At 37.8% G+C, this 16095-nt stretch overlaps 1 pseudogene; it reads left to right on the top strand.

The window, feature by feature from the left end:
• Positions 1 to 12798: 12798 nt before the first annotated feature.
• LOC127096560 (F-box/kelch-repeat protein SKIP30-like) lies at positions 12799 to 13575 on the top strand (annotated as a pseudogene).
• Positions 13576 to 16095: the final 2520 nt, after the last annotated feature.

Below are 16095 nucleotides of genomic sequence, written 5' to 3'. Positions count from 1 at the left end.
TTTGAAGCTCAAGTGATCATGTGCTCCACAATGCTCCTAGGAGGCTCCTAAACCCAATGCAATGGCTAGATGAAGATGAGAAAAAACCATGACAATGGTCCCCAAAGTTCATAATCATTATATATGTCTCCCAAGTATCTCAATTTTCCAATTTTATCACGATAACCCAAAGGGCTTGAAGATTGTTTCCCAAGGAAACCCTAATTTCACGGTGCTTTGACTATGCATTTCCCATGAAGCAATCTCAATCTATGATCAAATTTAATCAAGGGAAGTTCTTTCATTTACCATTTTATGAATATGTGAGCCTATTTGATTCCCCTCAATCATTTATTCATCAAGATTGGAAGTTTGGCCTTGAAAAGTTGACCAGTCAAGTCATCTGACCAAACTGAGGATCAATGAGATATACTTTTTGATGTGTTTGTCAAATACAGATTACCCCAAAATAAAAAATGTTCCTAATAACCCTTTTAATAACTTTCACGTTCATAAAAAATCCATTTGAATCTTGGAAGGTCATCATTCATTTCAAAACATTATAGGTCATTTTGACTGAAACCCTAATTTTAGTTCAACTTACCAAGGGTATAACTTTCTTAATTCTTATGATTTTGAGGTGATACTGAAGTAATTGGAAAGCTTGAGATGTCTACTTCAAATGTTATGTTGGACAAAATTTCATAATCCTAAAATAAATACATGTGATAATACAAAACATTATAGGTCATCTTGGACCTGATTCATTGAATTTGAAAAAGTACCCAACTTCAAATGTCCATAACTTTGTCATAGAAAATCCAAATGATTCAAACTTTGAGTCTATATTGACTATATTGAAAATATCTACAACTTTGTTGTTGGAAATGTTTTCATTTGGAGCTTGTATCATGAAGACAGAGGGGTTTGATTAAGCTTGCTTTTGGTGAAATTTTTCAAAGTGATTTGAATATGTTTTGTAGTTGAATTTTCCCAGCCAGTTTTCATCAATTTGAACATGCCAAATGATTTTTTTCCCAACATGACTTTTGTTCCTTATTTCAAGAGATTTCCAACCATTACTCACAAGACTCATTTGGACTTGCCATTTGTGATTTCGAAATTCTTTTCATTTATGTGCATCTTGGTATTTTTATGTTATAACTTGGTATGCAAGCTGTCTCCCTCCAAAGTGCACGACCAAATGCATTTCATGTGAACTCAGCAAGTTGTTTCAGCCATCATTGGGCCTTCCATACGTCCACACAGACCCATGCATCCAATTTTCAAATTCTCATGCACATGAGAGAAGTGTGATCAGCTGATGCATTCACCTATAAATAAAGGCGCCATGAGCTTCATTCAAGAACCTTTTGGAGATCCCAAGTGCTGCAGAAGTGAAACCATAGCCCTCACCAAAGGAATCACTCAAAAAATTTCATACTTTCGAGCTTGAAATTCAGTATCATTAGCCAATCACTTTCATTACATTCATAGATCAAGAAGGAGCAAGGATCTTGGAGAATTCGTGGCCAGAAGTTCATTAATTCAAAGGTATAATCTCAAACTTTTTGGATCTAGAACTCTTAATTCAATGTAGTTTGCTTGTGTTTCTGTGGTTTTCTGAAGTCCTCACACTTGAGGCAAGATGTTGATGCATTTAATTTACCATTTCACGAGCAATCTGTGTGGACACCATGATTTTCTCCTTCACATTTCTCTCAATATAAGAAGAGTGAGAGAAATCCATTGGTACAGTGATGATCTCCATCACACGAGCTTCATTTCCATGGCCTTGTTTTTAATTCTTATTAAGATTTATTTTCTGCAACTGGTGGCCGAAATTTGTTGCTTCGCCGGAGAAGATGGTGGTTCCCACCACCACCACCACGTGTGCACGCTAGGGCCCTTGGATCTCCATGCCACGATCTAATCTTGTTCATTCATTTTAAATACTTCATTTAATGCACCATGCTTCGCGTTTGACTCAAGTGTAGCGTGCATCATCAGATCTGAACCATTGCCTTGTGCCACATCAATTAATGAAGTGCATCATGTGGCTGTGCATTTTTCGCTTATTTTCAATTTCTTTTTATTTTCTGTTAATTCATTTCATTTTCAAAAATTCATTAAAAATTCATTTCATGTCAGAAAAATATGAGACCAATTCCAAAAAATTTCTTGAGAAATCTGGTTTCAAATTATGATTTTTAATTATTTTTGTGACTTTATTTGATATTTTTTATGAATTACTTGTTTTTTAATGGTTTTAATTCATTTTAAAATACTTTCTGACTTTTGAAAAATCCAAAAATATTTTCATAGCCACTATGGATCATGATAAGTCAATGAAAAATAGTCTCAACAATTTCTTGATTGTTTTGAGATTATTTGAGATTTTAAGTCATATTATGCTATTTTTGATTGTTTTTAATTATTTTAATTGCTTTCTAATTTCAAAAATTTGTGAGAAAATTAGTCAAAGTTTGTTTGACTATATTGAACCTATAAGAATTTAATTGGACTTGTTGAAGTTGTTTTGAATTAAATTTGAGGTTCAACTTTATTTGTTTATTTTTATTTGTATTTTATTTTAATTCAAAAAAATGCCAAAAAAATATGATTTACTTCTTGACTTGTTATCTTCATTTTTCTTTTGTTTTGTGTTGATTGAGGTTGATTTAATTCAACTTTGATCAATTAAGTTTGTTTGTTGACTTCTTACCCATTCCCTTTCATCTTCCTCCCTTTCTTTCCATCAATGCCCAATGAGTTAAAGTCTTGAGGTTGGTCTTGACAAATGAGAAGTTTAACCTTCTTCGATCCAAACCAAACTCAACTTGATCCATGATCAAGTGAGTTATTTTGTGTCAAAGATAGGTTGCTTCTTGGTCAAGCAAATAACCAAAAGTCAATACAAGACCCTTCCCCTTTTGTTTGGCATGGCAAGTTTATGGAGCTTGGCTTACTAGTCATGATCTCTAACTTGTGTTCTTTGCCTATATTCTTATTGACCGGCCTCAGATAGGTGTGACTACTACATTAGTCCATTTATGATTGCTTAACATAGCGCTACATTGTCTTATGACAAGCTAACATAACTTTACTAACTACTAACTTTAATTTGAGCTTTTAATTTCTTGTCATTTACTTTTAATGCCATTTATTTCTTGCTCATTATTCATCTTTATTTTTATCTTTGCTCACTTGAGCACATATTTTATGTTTATGTCATTTTTCTTTTTCTCATTTGAGCCTATTATTGTGTATAAATATATTGCTATTTTGTTTTGTTTGTGTTTGTTTTGATGTGAACCAAAATGCAAAAGGAGAAAGGACTTAGAATTAGGACTTAGCCATGCTTAAAGGAGTTCAAGAGCAACTAGGCCTCATGCCTTTAGAATACTAAAACTCAAAGTTGACCTCAAAAGGACTTCTCCTCAAAACTTATTCTTTGTCCATTTCCTTTATTGTGTTGTGAGATTTTTTATGTTTGCTTTTGTGTGATAGGGATCCCATCTTGAGATTGTGAAAAGATGACCATTGTCATGAGTAGCCAAGTTAAGAGCCAAGCCAAATGGAGATCCTAGGAGCTTGAATTCAAATTATTGATTGCTTCTTTGTGTGCTAAGTCCAAAGGAAAGGAGCATCTTGAGTCATCTCTATGACTCCAAGAAAAGGAACTCCAAGGGTTTTTCTTTCCCCTCTTATTTTTGTATGCTTTAGGAATAATCCTTCTCTCTTCTCCCCGCTCTAACCAAGCCAAAAATCATTTTCAAAACTTTGACTTTGTTTCAAATTAGAAACCCTGGCCTTAAGCCTTTGACTTTTCAAAACCATTTTTCATAAGTACTCATTTGTAAATAAACTTTAATCCAACTTTGACCTCATTTTGTAAATACATCTAACTTGTAAATATAATCCATTTCAAGGTGTTTTGTGGTTCCAATGGCCACTTTGTTAAAACCTTTCAAAAACATTAGCCATAGGTTTGAGTTATCATAGTGGTTGATGTAAATCTCACCTTATCCTTAGTGTTAGATTATAAGCATTCCATGCTTATTATAGGGTTAACCCCTCACTAGCATGTTGAAGCCTTCCTCACATGGTGGATTGTTGGTTTAGGTTGAGTTTTCTCCCTTTGATAACAAAAGACCTTAAGGATTTTGATTAAAATCAATTCACCAATCTTTGAGATTTTTACCCCGAACTACGAGGTTTTGATCCTCCTTTGTGATGGTACGTAGGCAATGGGTTCATCCATTCAAACAACAAAATTTGTAAATATAATCTATTCTCTTCTCATCGCCCCAATCTTTTGCACAAATCTTTTCGTAAATACCAACCTACAACACCTATTTGCAAAAAGGGTTCCCTTAGAGTACTAAGGATGTTTTGGGTGCGTAAAACCTTCCTATTTCATAACCAACCCCCTTACTTAGATCTATGATATTTTTATTAGTTTTTTATTTGAAAAACTTCTTACTTGGCTTTTGCTCGCTTTTTAGCCTTTCCTTTGGATAAATAAAAGTGCAGTGGCGACTCGAATTGTATGTTGACTTTTGGTTTAGTCAATAAACCTAAAGGTATTGAAAACCCCGCTACACAGTGCAAGATCCCTTGAAATGACAGTCGTCTTATTTTGGTATGCTGGTCACTAATTCTTATTTTGGTGAGGACTTTTATTGTCTCTTTTGATTTTTTGTTTTGATCCCTAACTTTTGCATGGACCGCCTTTTTTAGGCTTTAATCCATCGGGATTGCCCCAGTTTTTGCCTAAGTCCCCTTTTAGGGTGTTCGACTTAGCGGGCTTTTCCTTTGATTTTTTTTTTGAAAATTGTGATTGCCAAGTCATTGGTCATTGAAGAACAACCGACATAAAATTTGGATTTGTACGGTTCCTTCGACACTTCAGGATGTGTGTGAAGAATATCATGTGATTGATCCTTGTATGGAATAATTCATCTTGTAATTTGAGTGCGTATTCAGATTAATTGAACACTACCCTGCCCCAGGTTAAGCGTAAGGGTTCTATAGATCCGAAAGAAACTCATACTTCTAGGCTCGAAGTGGTTGACTAGGGATTAATTCCTTATCTCTCTAATGTTTGGGATTTGAAACAATGGCTGTACATCATTAGCAGGATTTTATCCAAAAGCATACAATCAACAATTATGAGTATTTTGTTTTCGTCATCCTCCTTCCAACATTTACTAACAATAGTGTGATAAAGAAGGTGAAGTGGAAAAGTATGTGCTTGTGCTTTGCAAATGTGACAGATGAGTGAATATGAAAGATTAATTTAGAACATGCATAATCATCCCATTAATAAGACCCAATAAAAATAACAATTTTTAAAGCATACAGTACTTAGACAAACAAGGACAAATTATAAGAATGTGAAACGGTAAAAATGGCATAATGATCGCCTTCATTCAAAGAAACGAGACTTCATCTCTTGATTCACTGGCGAAATTTATCTGCTTGTTCAGGCCGGTGGGAAGCTTTATCTTCGAGCTTCACTTTGCTCCGCAGGCACCAGCATGGGATTTGTCGCGACATTTGGCCTAACTGGCGTGAAAGTAACTGCCTTACTATCAATCAGGTCCTGGACCTTGTGCTTGAAGGCCTTGCAATTTTCTACTGTGTGCCCTGGGGCATCCATTTGATACTCGCAGTGAGCATTGGTGTCATAGCCTGGTGGATAGGGTGGAGTTGCAGGTGTTAGCTCCTTCAAAACAATTGATCCATCCTTTAGTAGGTAGGGAAGGATCTTGCTTTATGCTACCGGCAATGGATGAAAATGTCTTTTGGGTCTCCTTGCCCTCTGCTGGTTAGGTTGACGTTGTTGTGGAGCACGTTTTTGTTTATTCTGATGTGGCTGCTGGTAAGCTGGCTGTTGGTACGGCTGCTAATGTTGTTGTTAATATGGTTGCTGATATGGTGGTTGATATGGTGTTGGGATGACAACGACAACCTGATGGTAAGGCATAGGAACATACGGATGTGCCCTATATCCTCCTCCTTCCATTATGGCGTTGGTCTGCCCTTCTGGCTTCTTTGGGAGAATGGGATAGGCTTTCTTCATCCCACCTGAAGCATTAGCGGTGCAGGGTAACTTTCCCTTCTTGATCTTGATCTCGATTCGTTCTCACACGGAGACAACCTCAGCAAAAGTTGGGAAACTGAATCCTACCATTTTTTCCATGTATTGAGTATGCAGAGTTGCCATAAACATATCAATTAGTTCTTTGTCAAGGAGAGGAGGTTGGACACGAGCTACTAGCTCTCTCCAACGCTGGGCGTATTCCTTGAATGACTCATTGTTGCTTTGAGTCATGTCTTGCAGTTGTGTGTGGTTAGGTGCTTGATCAGTGTTGTACTGATAATGCCTAAGGAAAGCTTCAGCAAGGTCTCTCCATGACTGGACTTGTCCTCTCTCTAGCTGTATATACCACTCTAAGGATGCCCAACTGAGGCTATCTTGGAAGTAATGAATTAGGATTTGATCATTACTGATGTGGGCAGCCATCTTGCGACAGTAAGCTCTGAGATGGGTTCTAGGGCAGTTGATTCCTTTGTACTTGTCAAAGTCCAGGACTTTGAATTTTTGCGGAATCACCAATCCTGGCACCAGGCACATATCGACAACATCCAAACCGGGAGTAGTGTGAAACTCCAAGGACTTGAATTTCTCTTCTAATGCATGGAGTCTCTCAACAGCTGGGTCTAGGAGACCTCTAACAACAGGTTTGACGGGTTGTGGCATGAAGAAAGCATCATATGGATCTTCATCACCCATCATGGATCCATGTCGAGCAGATGTAGCAGAATGCTCAGGGGGTTCACATTGTCCATGGGAACAGGAATAGGGGTTGGTCCTCCTCTAGGATGGGCAGGCTTACCATCGAGATCAGTTACTCTAGAGATGCTAAGCGATGGTGATCTAAACTGAGCAACAACTTTTCTGGCTTCGGCGCTAGTCTGAGCATCTTTCTCCTTCTAGGCTAAAAGCAACATGGTCTCAAGAAGACGATCCATCTTTTCCTGCATGGAGTCAATATTTGTCCTCATCGAGACTTGGTTTGCTTCAAATTGTTCGAGCGTCATCTTGTAGTTGCAGCGTGTCTCGTACCGGTGTCGAGTAGTCAGTGTTACTAGACAAAGGGTAGAATATGGTGTAAGTTTTTGTTTCTGGAAGATGATATGCAATGCATGTTTATGATATACAAATGCACGATGTTTTGCCGTGTCTTTTGTAAAGGAATATAAATACTCGAGATTATTCACATGTCAGGTACGTCAGGATAAAGGAGGAAGTAAACACGCGACTCTCGAGTCCAAGGTTCTAACAAGGTTCTCAGAGTCATAGGTCGAGGTTGAAAATATTACTGTAAGATAGTAATACGTCCAAGGGATCTCATCTGATTGGGGTTTTGTATTAACCCAACAAGTATGAAACTTCGTAGGTTAATACTACATAACCGCCGAATATAATGGGTTAAAAGGTCCCTAGAGTCATTGATCCAACTTGAGAGTATTATCGTCGTGACGAAGACTCGTCGGGCAATAATATCTCAAGAGAATCTCCTCTAGGCAGAGTCTTCGTATCTTCCCAACAAGGAAGACTCCTTGTGGGCATCCACTATGCAACCACCAACTTAATCTTATGGTTTTTTCTCAGACTCGGGTGGAGAGCCTATCTCACAAAGTACCAACAATCAGAGAACCCCAATAGTATCATAAGAAATAAACCACAACAATAATTACACAGAATAATAATAACAGAATAAAGATAAGAAACAAACAAACAAACAAGATTAACACTTAATACATAAATTGAACTAAGTTAGGATTCACTCTCTCTTGCTTGGAGCATGGGTCCCCAGCAAAGTCTCCATCTATCGCACCTCAAAAAATGTGATCCCTCGCGATGGACTAGGAAAAATGTTTAGTTCGAACAGAGTCGCCACCGAACTTTATTCATTCCAATGAAGGAATAGGAAAATATCGATAAAACATTTAGGAAATTGAATAATGGTCGTTGCAACCATATTCGGGTTCGGGAGTTGATTACGCAAGGGGAAGGTATTAGCACCCCTCACGTTCGTTGTTCTCAACGAGAACCTTTTAGTTCAATTTTGCGATTTGAGTGTTAACTTACGTTGTTTGTTTTCTTCTAGTCATAACATATTGAATAGAGATGGATGGGAACCTCAAAAGGGAGAAAAGGGAGGTTTTTTATTAGTGTGCTCGCGAAGATACAACAATCTCCTGCCTACGTATCCTTATGGTGTAATAAGGAAATCAGAGCATTCGTAGTTTGGGCAACTACGATAATTGGTGTGTTTTGTTTTATGAATGACTGTGTAGGTCGGCGTTCTAAAGGCTAAACATTGGCTTGTCTACTCTCGGTGGAGGCTCTAGCACTAGTTTGTTATGCACATTAGAAAGGATTAACAGTGTTCTTTTTGAAAGAAGGGTTTAGTCACACGGGGGGTGACAAGTCGAGCTGATACGTTAGATCTTTTGTTTGATTGGTTTTGATCGCACGGGGGAGAGAAAAGATAGGTTTGTTGTGTTAAGATATTTTATGTTGGATGACGATTACTCGATAGTCGAGTAAGACAACTCGCATCCTAATAACCAGGGAAGGGAATAGAAGACTCTAGACCACTTTGTTTTTCATCCTTAATTATAAAAATGATTTGATAATAGTTAAGGTGTTTTGAATGGATGACGAATACTCGGATAGTCAAGTAAGACAACTCATATCCTAATAATCGGGAAAGGGAATAGAAGACTCTAGACCGCTTTCTTTTTCATCCTTAATTGTAAAAGGATTTTAACGATGATTAATGTGTTTCGAATGAATGACGAATACTCAGACAGTCGAGTAAGACAACTCGTATCCTAATAATCGGGAAAGGGAAAAGAAGACTCTAGACCACTTTCTTTTTCATCTTAGTAATTATGAAAATAGGGTTATGTATGGTTGATATGTTTTAGACTAAATGACAAGTACTCGAATGGATGAGTAAGACAACTCATATCCAAGAATTTGAGGAGAGGAATGGTAGACTCAAGACCATCTCCCTTTTTGTGTAGTTTATTATGAAATGATTTATTTAATCGGGGTTTTAGAGGTTTGTAAAGAAACGATGATTGTCTAAATGACTGAGTAAGAAAACTCGTATTCAAACAATCAAGGAGAAGAGTTGAAAACTCAAAACCATCTCCCTTTTTCATTCCATTGTTATGAGAATGAATTGATTTAATTATGTTTAGGTGGGTGGGAATGACAACTATTTGACTAACCGAGTAAGAAAACTCGTATTCAAATAATCGAGGAGAGAAGTTGAAAACTCAAAACCATCCCCCTTTTCATTTCGCAAATGAAATGGTATTTGATTGTGATTGGGTATTTTAATTTAATTTGAATGAAAATACTCGACGTTGGATCGAGGTTTTAATTTGGTGTTTACGAATGAAATGAATTTTATTTAGTGAACCGATCATCTAATCGATCAATTAATGATCGACTAGGTCTCATTGTAAGAAAGCCCAAGAGTAAGCTATGTGAGGTTGATGGCGATGCTAAAAGCTATCGACTTACAAGGGTGTGGAAATGGGTCTCAACATTGGATTGAGAAATATGAAATTTTAGACGTTTCAATATAATGATTATATTAATTAAAAGACGAAAGTCATTTACGAAAATATAACTTAAATCATGGTTCAAATGACCTTAGGAATTACACAAGTGAGTTTAATTAAGCACATTCAAGATGATGTCTCAAACAAGTCCTACAAATTGAAAGGATGATTAATTTTTAAATTTAACAAGTAAAAATAAAAGTTGAGTAAATAATAATGTTATTTTTGTAGCAATAATACCCTAACATATATTTTACATGTACTTATATATATATATATAAAAAAACAAACTGAAATAAAGAAATGAAGCAATAAACTAAAAAAAAAGAAAAGAAATGGGCTTAGAGTGAGGTAAGCTCAAAAACTAGGTGCACTATAGCAGTAAAGGGGGGGGGGGGGGGCGAAAATCCAGAGAACCTTAGGCCCAAAACGGAAAGGGGAGCCTGGTGAGCTCGGTCAACCCTGTTGACCCCATGTGTCACCATCGTCCGTCAGATCCGTGGATCTGACCTGGTCAAACAAATCAACAAACGGATGGTGAGTGCCCACGGTAATGGATGATGATACAACTGCATAGGAACGTCTGGTTGACCGTTGGTCAACACCGATGAGGCACACCACCGGAGTGACACTTATCACTCATGCATCGATCCAATCGGGGGGATTTAACCTGAGCATCTGAGAAAATGAGTTCATTTGATGAACTTTTTTCATTCTGCAAACGAGCCCACCCTCCTCTGATTAACCTGTCGGAGAAGACGGTGGTTGCCGGCCAACGACGGCGGCGCTGCCTTCTTCTCCGGCGACCCCAATACACAAAAATCGAAACGTCCAACACTAACCCTACCTTGTTTGGGCCGGAGAAACCAAATTCGGCCTTAGCTCTTCCTAAATCTTCCTCAAACGGCTGGATCGGCCCTCCCAACAAGACAAAAATTCAAATATCAGATAAAACAAACTTTCAACGCAACCAACGAACTCTAAACTCCTTCTAACCAAACAGATCAAAACAAATCAACAGCAAGAAATGGTTCAAACAATAAACCCTAATTTTCGAAGTTAAAGCCTCCACAGTTGTGATTTACAAAAATTATACGAATCTGACCTCCATTTCTTCCAATTCCAAAAATATTAAAAGATACATGGATTAGAAATTTGAGGTTCATGATCTGAGTTGCTTCGATTTGACCTCAAAGCAACTCAATCTTATTGCCTACATTGGTAAGACTTCAGCCAACCAAAAATTAAAGAGAATGGAGAAGAATTAAGAGAGAATCGAGGAGAGAAAGTTTGGCAAATTTCTCCTTCTGTTTGCAGTGATGAAGCTCGATTCGGATCTCAATTTGCTTTGGCTTGCTTCCACTTGATCACGTGAGGTGAATTGAGAACTTAAATGGCTTGGATTCTCGTAGTTTCAACTTCAAAATAGAAGTGAAATTGAAACTCGATTTTCAATTGAAAATCTTCAAGATTATTCTTTAATGGTGATGTCAAAGTTACAGGAGCAAAGCTTGGGCCAGGTGTGCACAATTTTGAGCATGAGGCAATGTATTTATAGGATTGGCAATTTATTTCCACACACTTCCATTCAAATGCCAAAAATAGCAATTCTCATGTGCATGCTTGCATGTGCGTGTGATAGGCCCATGAGATGATGTCAAAAGGTTCGAAAATGATCATGAGTGATGCTGAAACTGTAACATGAAGTCATGCATTTGAAATTGAGAAGTGACCATGAGATTTATCCAAATGGAACCATGAAGATTAACCATGTGCAAGTCATTAAAACCTTGGTCAAATTAAGTTCTTTTAGACTTTTTGGAAAGGCGAGATCAAGGGGAACAACTTTCATGCTGAACACTTTTCCATTTGAAACTTGTATCATGATGAATTTTAAGGTGGAAGTTTGGGAAATCAAACATAATTAAAAAATTCCTAAGTACCAAGTCTAGTGTTCACTTCTTCCACCTTGAATAACTTTTGCTATTGTCATACCCCAATTTTGTCTTACTAGATACATTGCATTGCATAGTTCCTTTTCATTGAGACCAACATGTCCATTCCACTTAGTTATACTTCTTTCTCTTTATACATAATTTGCTCCATATGCCTAAGTTCGCTAATTCCAAGTATTTAATCTTAGGTTGGCATTCACTTTGTGTTGATAAGTCCATGTTTTACATCTCTTGAGTCATTCAATCATCTTGGGCTTTGAGGAAAAAATCCAAAAGTTTGCATTTTTGACTTTGGTTTAGTAATCCATTGCATCTTGTTTGTTTTCTCCTTGTATTTGAAATTGTGTTTTATTATGATTTCTATCTTGGTTTAATATTAATCAAGGTCATAAGTAGGTCTCATCATGCAAGTATCGGGGCGGTGAATTGAATAACATGGCCATGAGCATGTGTGATTACAAGCAACGATTGCTAGTGTGCCCAAATTGGCTTGCAACTTTGTTGACTTCACCTCTGTTTTGGAGGCATATATCACTTTAAAGTTTGCGTTTTTTTCAAACATAGATGACACGGGGCAATGAGATATTCATAAAAAATGTAAAGTAAACTCACAATTTTTCTTGTTTTTTTTCATTTTACAGCCGTCATGTTCTTAGCGTGATGTATTGATAAGCCTCCTAGCATGGCTACTAAGTGGTCATCTATGTATAATATGGCCATGAATTTCGAAATACAACATTGCATGGTTTAAAAGTATCGGTTTGGAATTACATTAACTGAACAAATTTTGGATCTACAAACATAGTTGCTTCGATTGCAATTAACAGGAGCACATCATAAGGACAAATATAGAAATCCTAGGTCCTTAATTACATTACAGCAAGAAATAAACTTCCAAAAAAAATCTAATAAGCTACAAGCCATGTCCGGATAAGCATAATCCAGGCTACACCACCACTCAAGCCATGACCAAAACCGCAACCGGAAAAATGCAGCATCCATAATTTTAAAAGCCGAGGAAAGCTTTAAACTTCACAAACCACAGTTGTTCCTACATTGACTCTGCGTTTCTTACAACAAACAAAACTCTCTTTATTTCTTCGCCGATTCCTTTTCCTCTTCCGTTTCAGGTAGACCTTCCATAGTAGCGTGACATCAGTGGCGGAGACATAATATACATAGATGTAGCAGTTATTATAAACTTATAATGGTTGGACTGGTTGAAGGACTTACTGTTGTTGTTGTTGCAATAAGAATCCTTGCACGCGTTCCTTTCTACATTCATCTAAAGTTAGAGGTCGTTTGTCGTTCTTGGAAAGCGGCGGTTCGTAGCCCAGAACTATCAAAATACGACAAGAAATTGTTTCATCTGAGGATCTTTTGGATTACCCTTCCTGTACTTCCCTCAAAGATCAGGCACCTTGCTCACTATGGTGTAGCCTCTATATCTGGAAAATTGTTTGTCATTTATGGTGGAAGTGATGTTGTTGATCCACCGACTGGTGATCACGATGGTTGCTTTGCAACTGACAAAGTTTGGTCATATGACTCCATAGTCCAGCAGTGGTCCCCTCGGGCTTCAATGCTTGTTCCCCGTTCTATGTTTGCATGCTGAAAAATTGTTGCTGCCAAGGAATTCACCAACTGTAGAAAAACAATACCTCAAGCAGAAATATATGATCCCGAGAAGGACTTTTGGAGTCCAATCCTTGATCTTCACCGCAACCATAATTCATCCTATTCAGGAATAGTGATTGGTGGAAAGAGGAATGTACTGCACCAAGAGATGTCAACGGTACAAGTTTTGGATAATGCAGGAGCTAGTTGGGATCAGACTGATGCGGATTTGCCATTTATCTCATGTCAGGACCCGGTAACCCTGCTAACGGGCATTACATTCGCAACCAAAAGCAGCCCCGAAACCGGCATTTTCTTTCCCCGCAGTTTCGCTCATAGCATAATGGAAACAGAAAAATCAATGTGAGTTTGAGTTGCTTGTTCAAAAAAACATGAAACCAAAGACAAGATATGAATACATGAATTACCTTAACGAGTCCTAAGATCTTTGGATTATGATTTAATAACACGATACATAGGCATTTCAAATTCCCTCTAAATCGCACCGGTTACTTGCAAGTTAGGGATTACAATTTGCGGAACCATGAATCCAAAGTCGTGTTGCGATTTGGAAAATGTAGAAAAGAGAGGTTATCGCAAGACCTTCATTATCAAAACAAAATCATGTAAAGTGTGAAAAGTGACAAGAAACCAAGCCTCACAGTCCAAATCAACACAAGAAAAGAATGGTAGAGCCTTTTGAATAAAAGAATGAATGCTTACCATGACACTTAAAAGTTTCACGATAGTAAGTAGGAAATCCAAAGGAGGACCGCATTTTTGAAAGATTTGGCTACAGACAAAACTGAGGCGTACCCCACAATATCTGAAAAGGATTCTTCACTAACGGTTTTGATGTTATCCATTCGATGCCGGCTCATAACACCTAGAATTGGGATCACTCACCTGCATAAATTGAGGAACGGTCATTCTTTCGGAGAAAAACAAAGGGGGAGGAATGCAGTCACGCTGCAAAAGTTGAGTTCAACAACCTCACTCAAAACTACAAAACTTAAGATTACTCAGAGCCTTTTTCATGAAAAATACTGAGATAATTGAGCCGAATCAAAGAGGAACCTAAGCAACGCAGCGACAACGAGGGATAAAAAATCAAAGAAGAGGAAAAAGATAGAAGAAGCACTTATCTGAACTGCGTCGAAGGAGGTCTCGTCGTCGGATCCGCTACCACCAAGTAGCCTTCTTCTCCCTCTTTTACTTGATACCTTTAAGCAGTTATATTCGTCATTCTGAATTGAGTAAAAAACCCTTAACTCAGGAACAGACTTTTGCTCCTTCCAGATTAGCATTTTGAATGATGAATAGACCCCATTGGTAGTAACTCAAGTCATTCCCTTGTGTTGACTGATCACCCAGATAGAACCCACAAAGTGTCTTGGATGATATTCAAGCTTCTTAGAGCTAATTCTGATTGACATGATGAAATGCAATATGAAATGTTAAATGACCTAAAAATGAATGCATGAATGAGGGGTGCAAATTTGAGGTGCTACACATAACCAAGAGGGAACGGATAAAACAAAGTCTCGAACCAAAGAAAACTGGGTAAGGGGGCCGGTTACGTGAAGGGAAGGTTATCGCACCCCTTCACGTCTGTGGTATTCCACAGGATCCACGCTTATTATTTATGTCTAAAGTGTGTGTATAAAAAGTCCTATATCCGATGCAAAAGAGAGAAAATCAAAGTAGGGAAAAGAAAGAGTTATTGCTCGCACAGGCCCTACCCTGCTGCATACGTATCTCAAGAAGGATTGAGAATCAGAGCACCGTAGCTCGGCTAACCTATTTTTGTTTGTTTTATGTTTTTTAGATGAACAAAGTTACTACGCAATCTACCGGATGCTCGACCTTTGGAGACTTACTCACCTGTAGTAGAAGGAGTTAACGTGTTCTTAGGAGAAGAAAAATCAATGAGTTTATTTGTGTTTTTTAGGGATGCTCGTGCAAAAAGGAAGTCCTAGACGAAGGAACCGTGCTACCTTAATTGACATGCAAACGAGAGACTATACGAAGCCTAGCAATCCTATGGGGGAGACGATCATACCACACAAAAAACATATAGCATAGAGTAAATGAAATTCTGGCGTAGTTAGAATTCAGATGTTCTACTCCAAGTAATGACATCTAATCCAACTTTGTTACTAATACAACAAGACAGTTATACAAATTAAAACCAAGTACTGATAAGGACACATTCACAGATGTCACGACATCTGCTGCTATATCACCATAGAATGGAAGAACACCCAGTTCTGTCACTTTCGATGTCACACGAGTTGTTATGACATCCAATTCTGTGCAGACAAGAATTAAGCAGAACTTAAAAAGTAAGTGCAGTAAATAACACAAGTAATTGTTAACCCAGTTCGGTGCAACATCACCTACGTCTGGGGGCATACCAAGCCAGGAAGAAGATCCACTATCAGCAGTATTAATTCAGAGTTAAACTCCCCCGTTTACAACTCTTCACTTAATCCCTACCCAATGCAATCTATACCTAGGAACTCCTAGATAGAAACCTCCAGTTTCCATTCCTATCACTACAAATACAATGTAATGCTAAACAACTTGAACTTGCTTCACAACTTCGTTCAAGAATATAACAACTCATGCCTACAGGCTTTGAGTCACACATACTCTCAGTGTTGGAACACTGAGAAACACATGGTAACCTTCCCACAGGTTGAGAGGTTTTACCTTACACATACCCCTAATTTTTCATTCTAAGAGGCTTACGAAAACTAGGTTACAGTTTGCTATTTATAACCTAATCACCCAACTGGATTTGGGCCTTCAGAAATCGCAGCAGACTTCTTCTTTGCTGTTACAAAGCCTGCAGATAACTTCTGCTACAATCAAGGTCTTCCTA

Source organism: Lathyrus oleraceus, chromosome 6 (assembly GCF_024323335.1).
Source record: "Lathyrus oleraceus cultivar Zhongwan6 chromosome 6, CAAS_Psat_ZW6_1.0, whole genome shotgun sequence".
In the NCBI taxonomy this organism is placed as follows: domain Eukaryota; kingdom Viridiplantae; phylum Streptophyta; class Magnoliopsida; order Fabales; family Fabaceae; genus Lathyrus; species Lathyrus oleraceus.
This window is presented reverse-complemented; position numbering and strand designations above follow the sequence as displayed.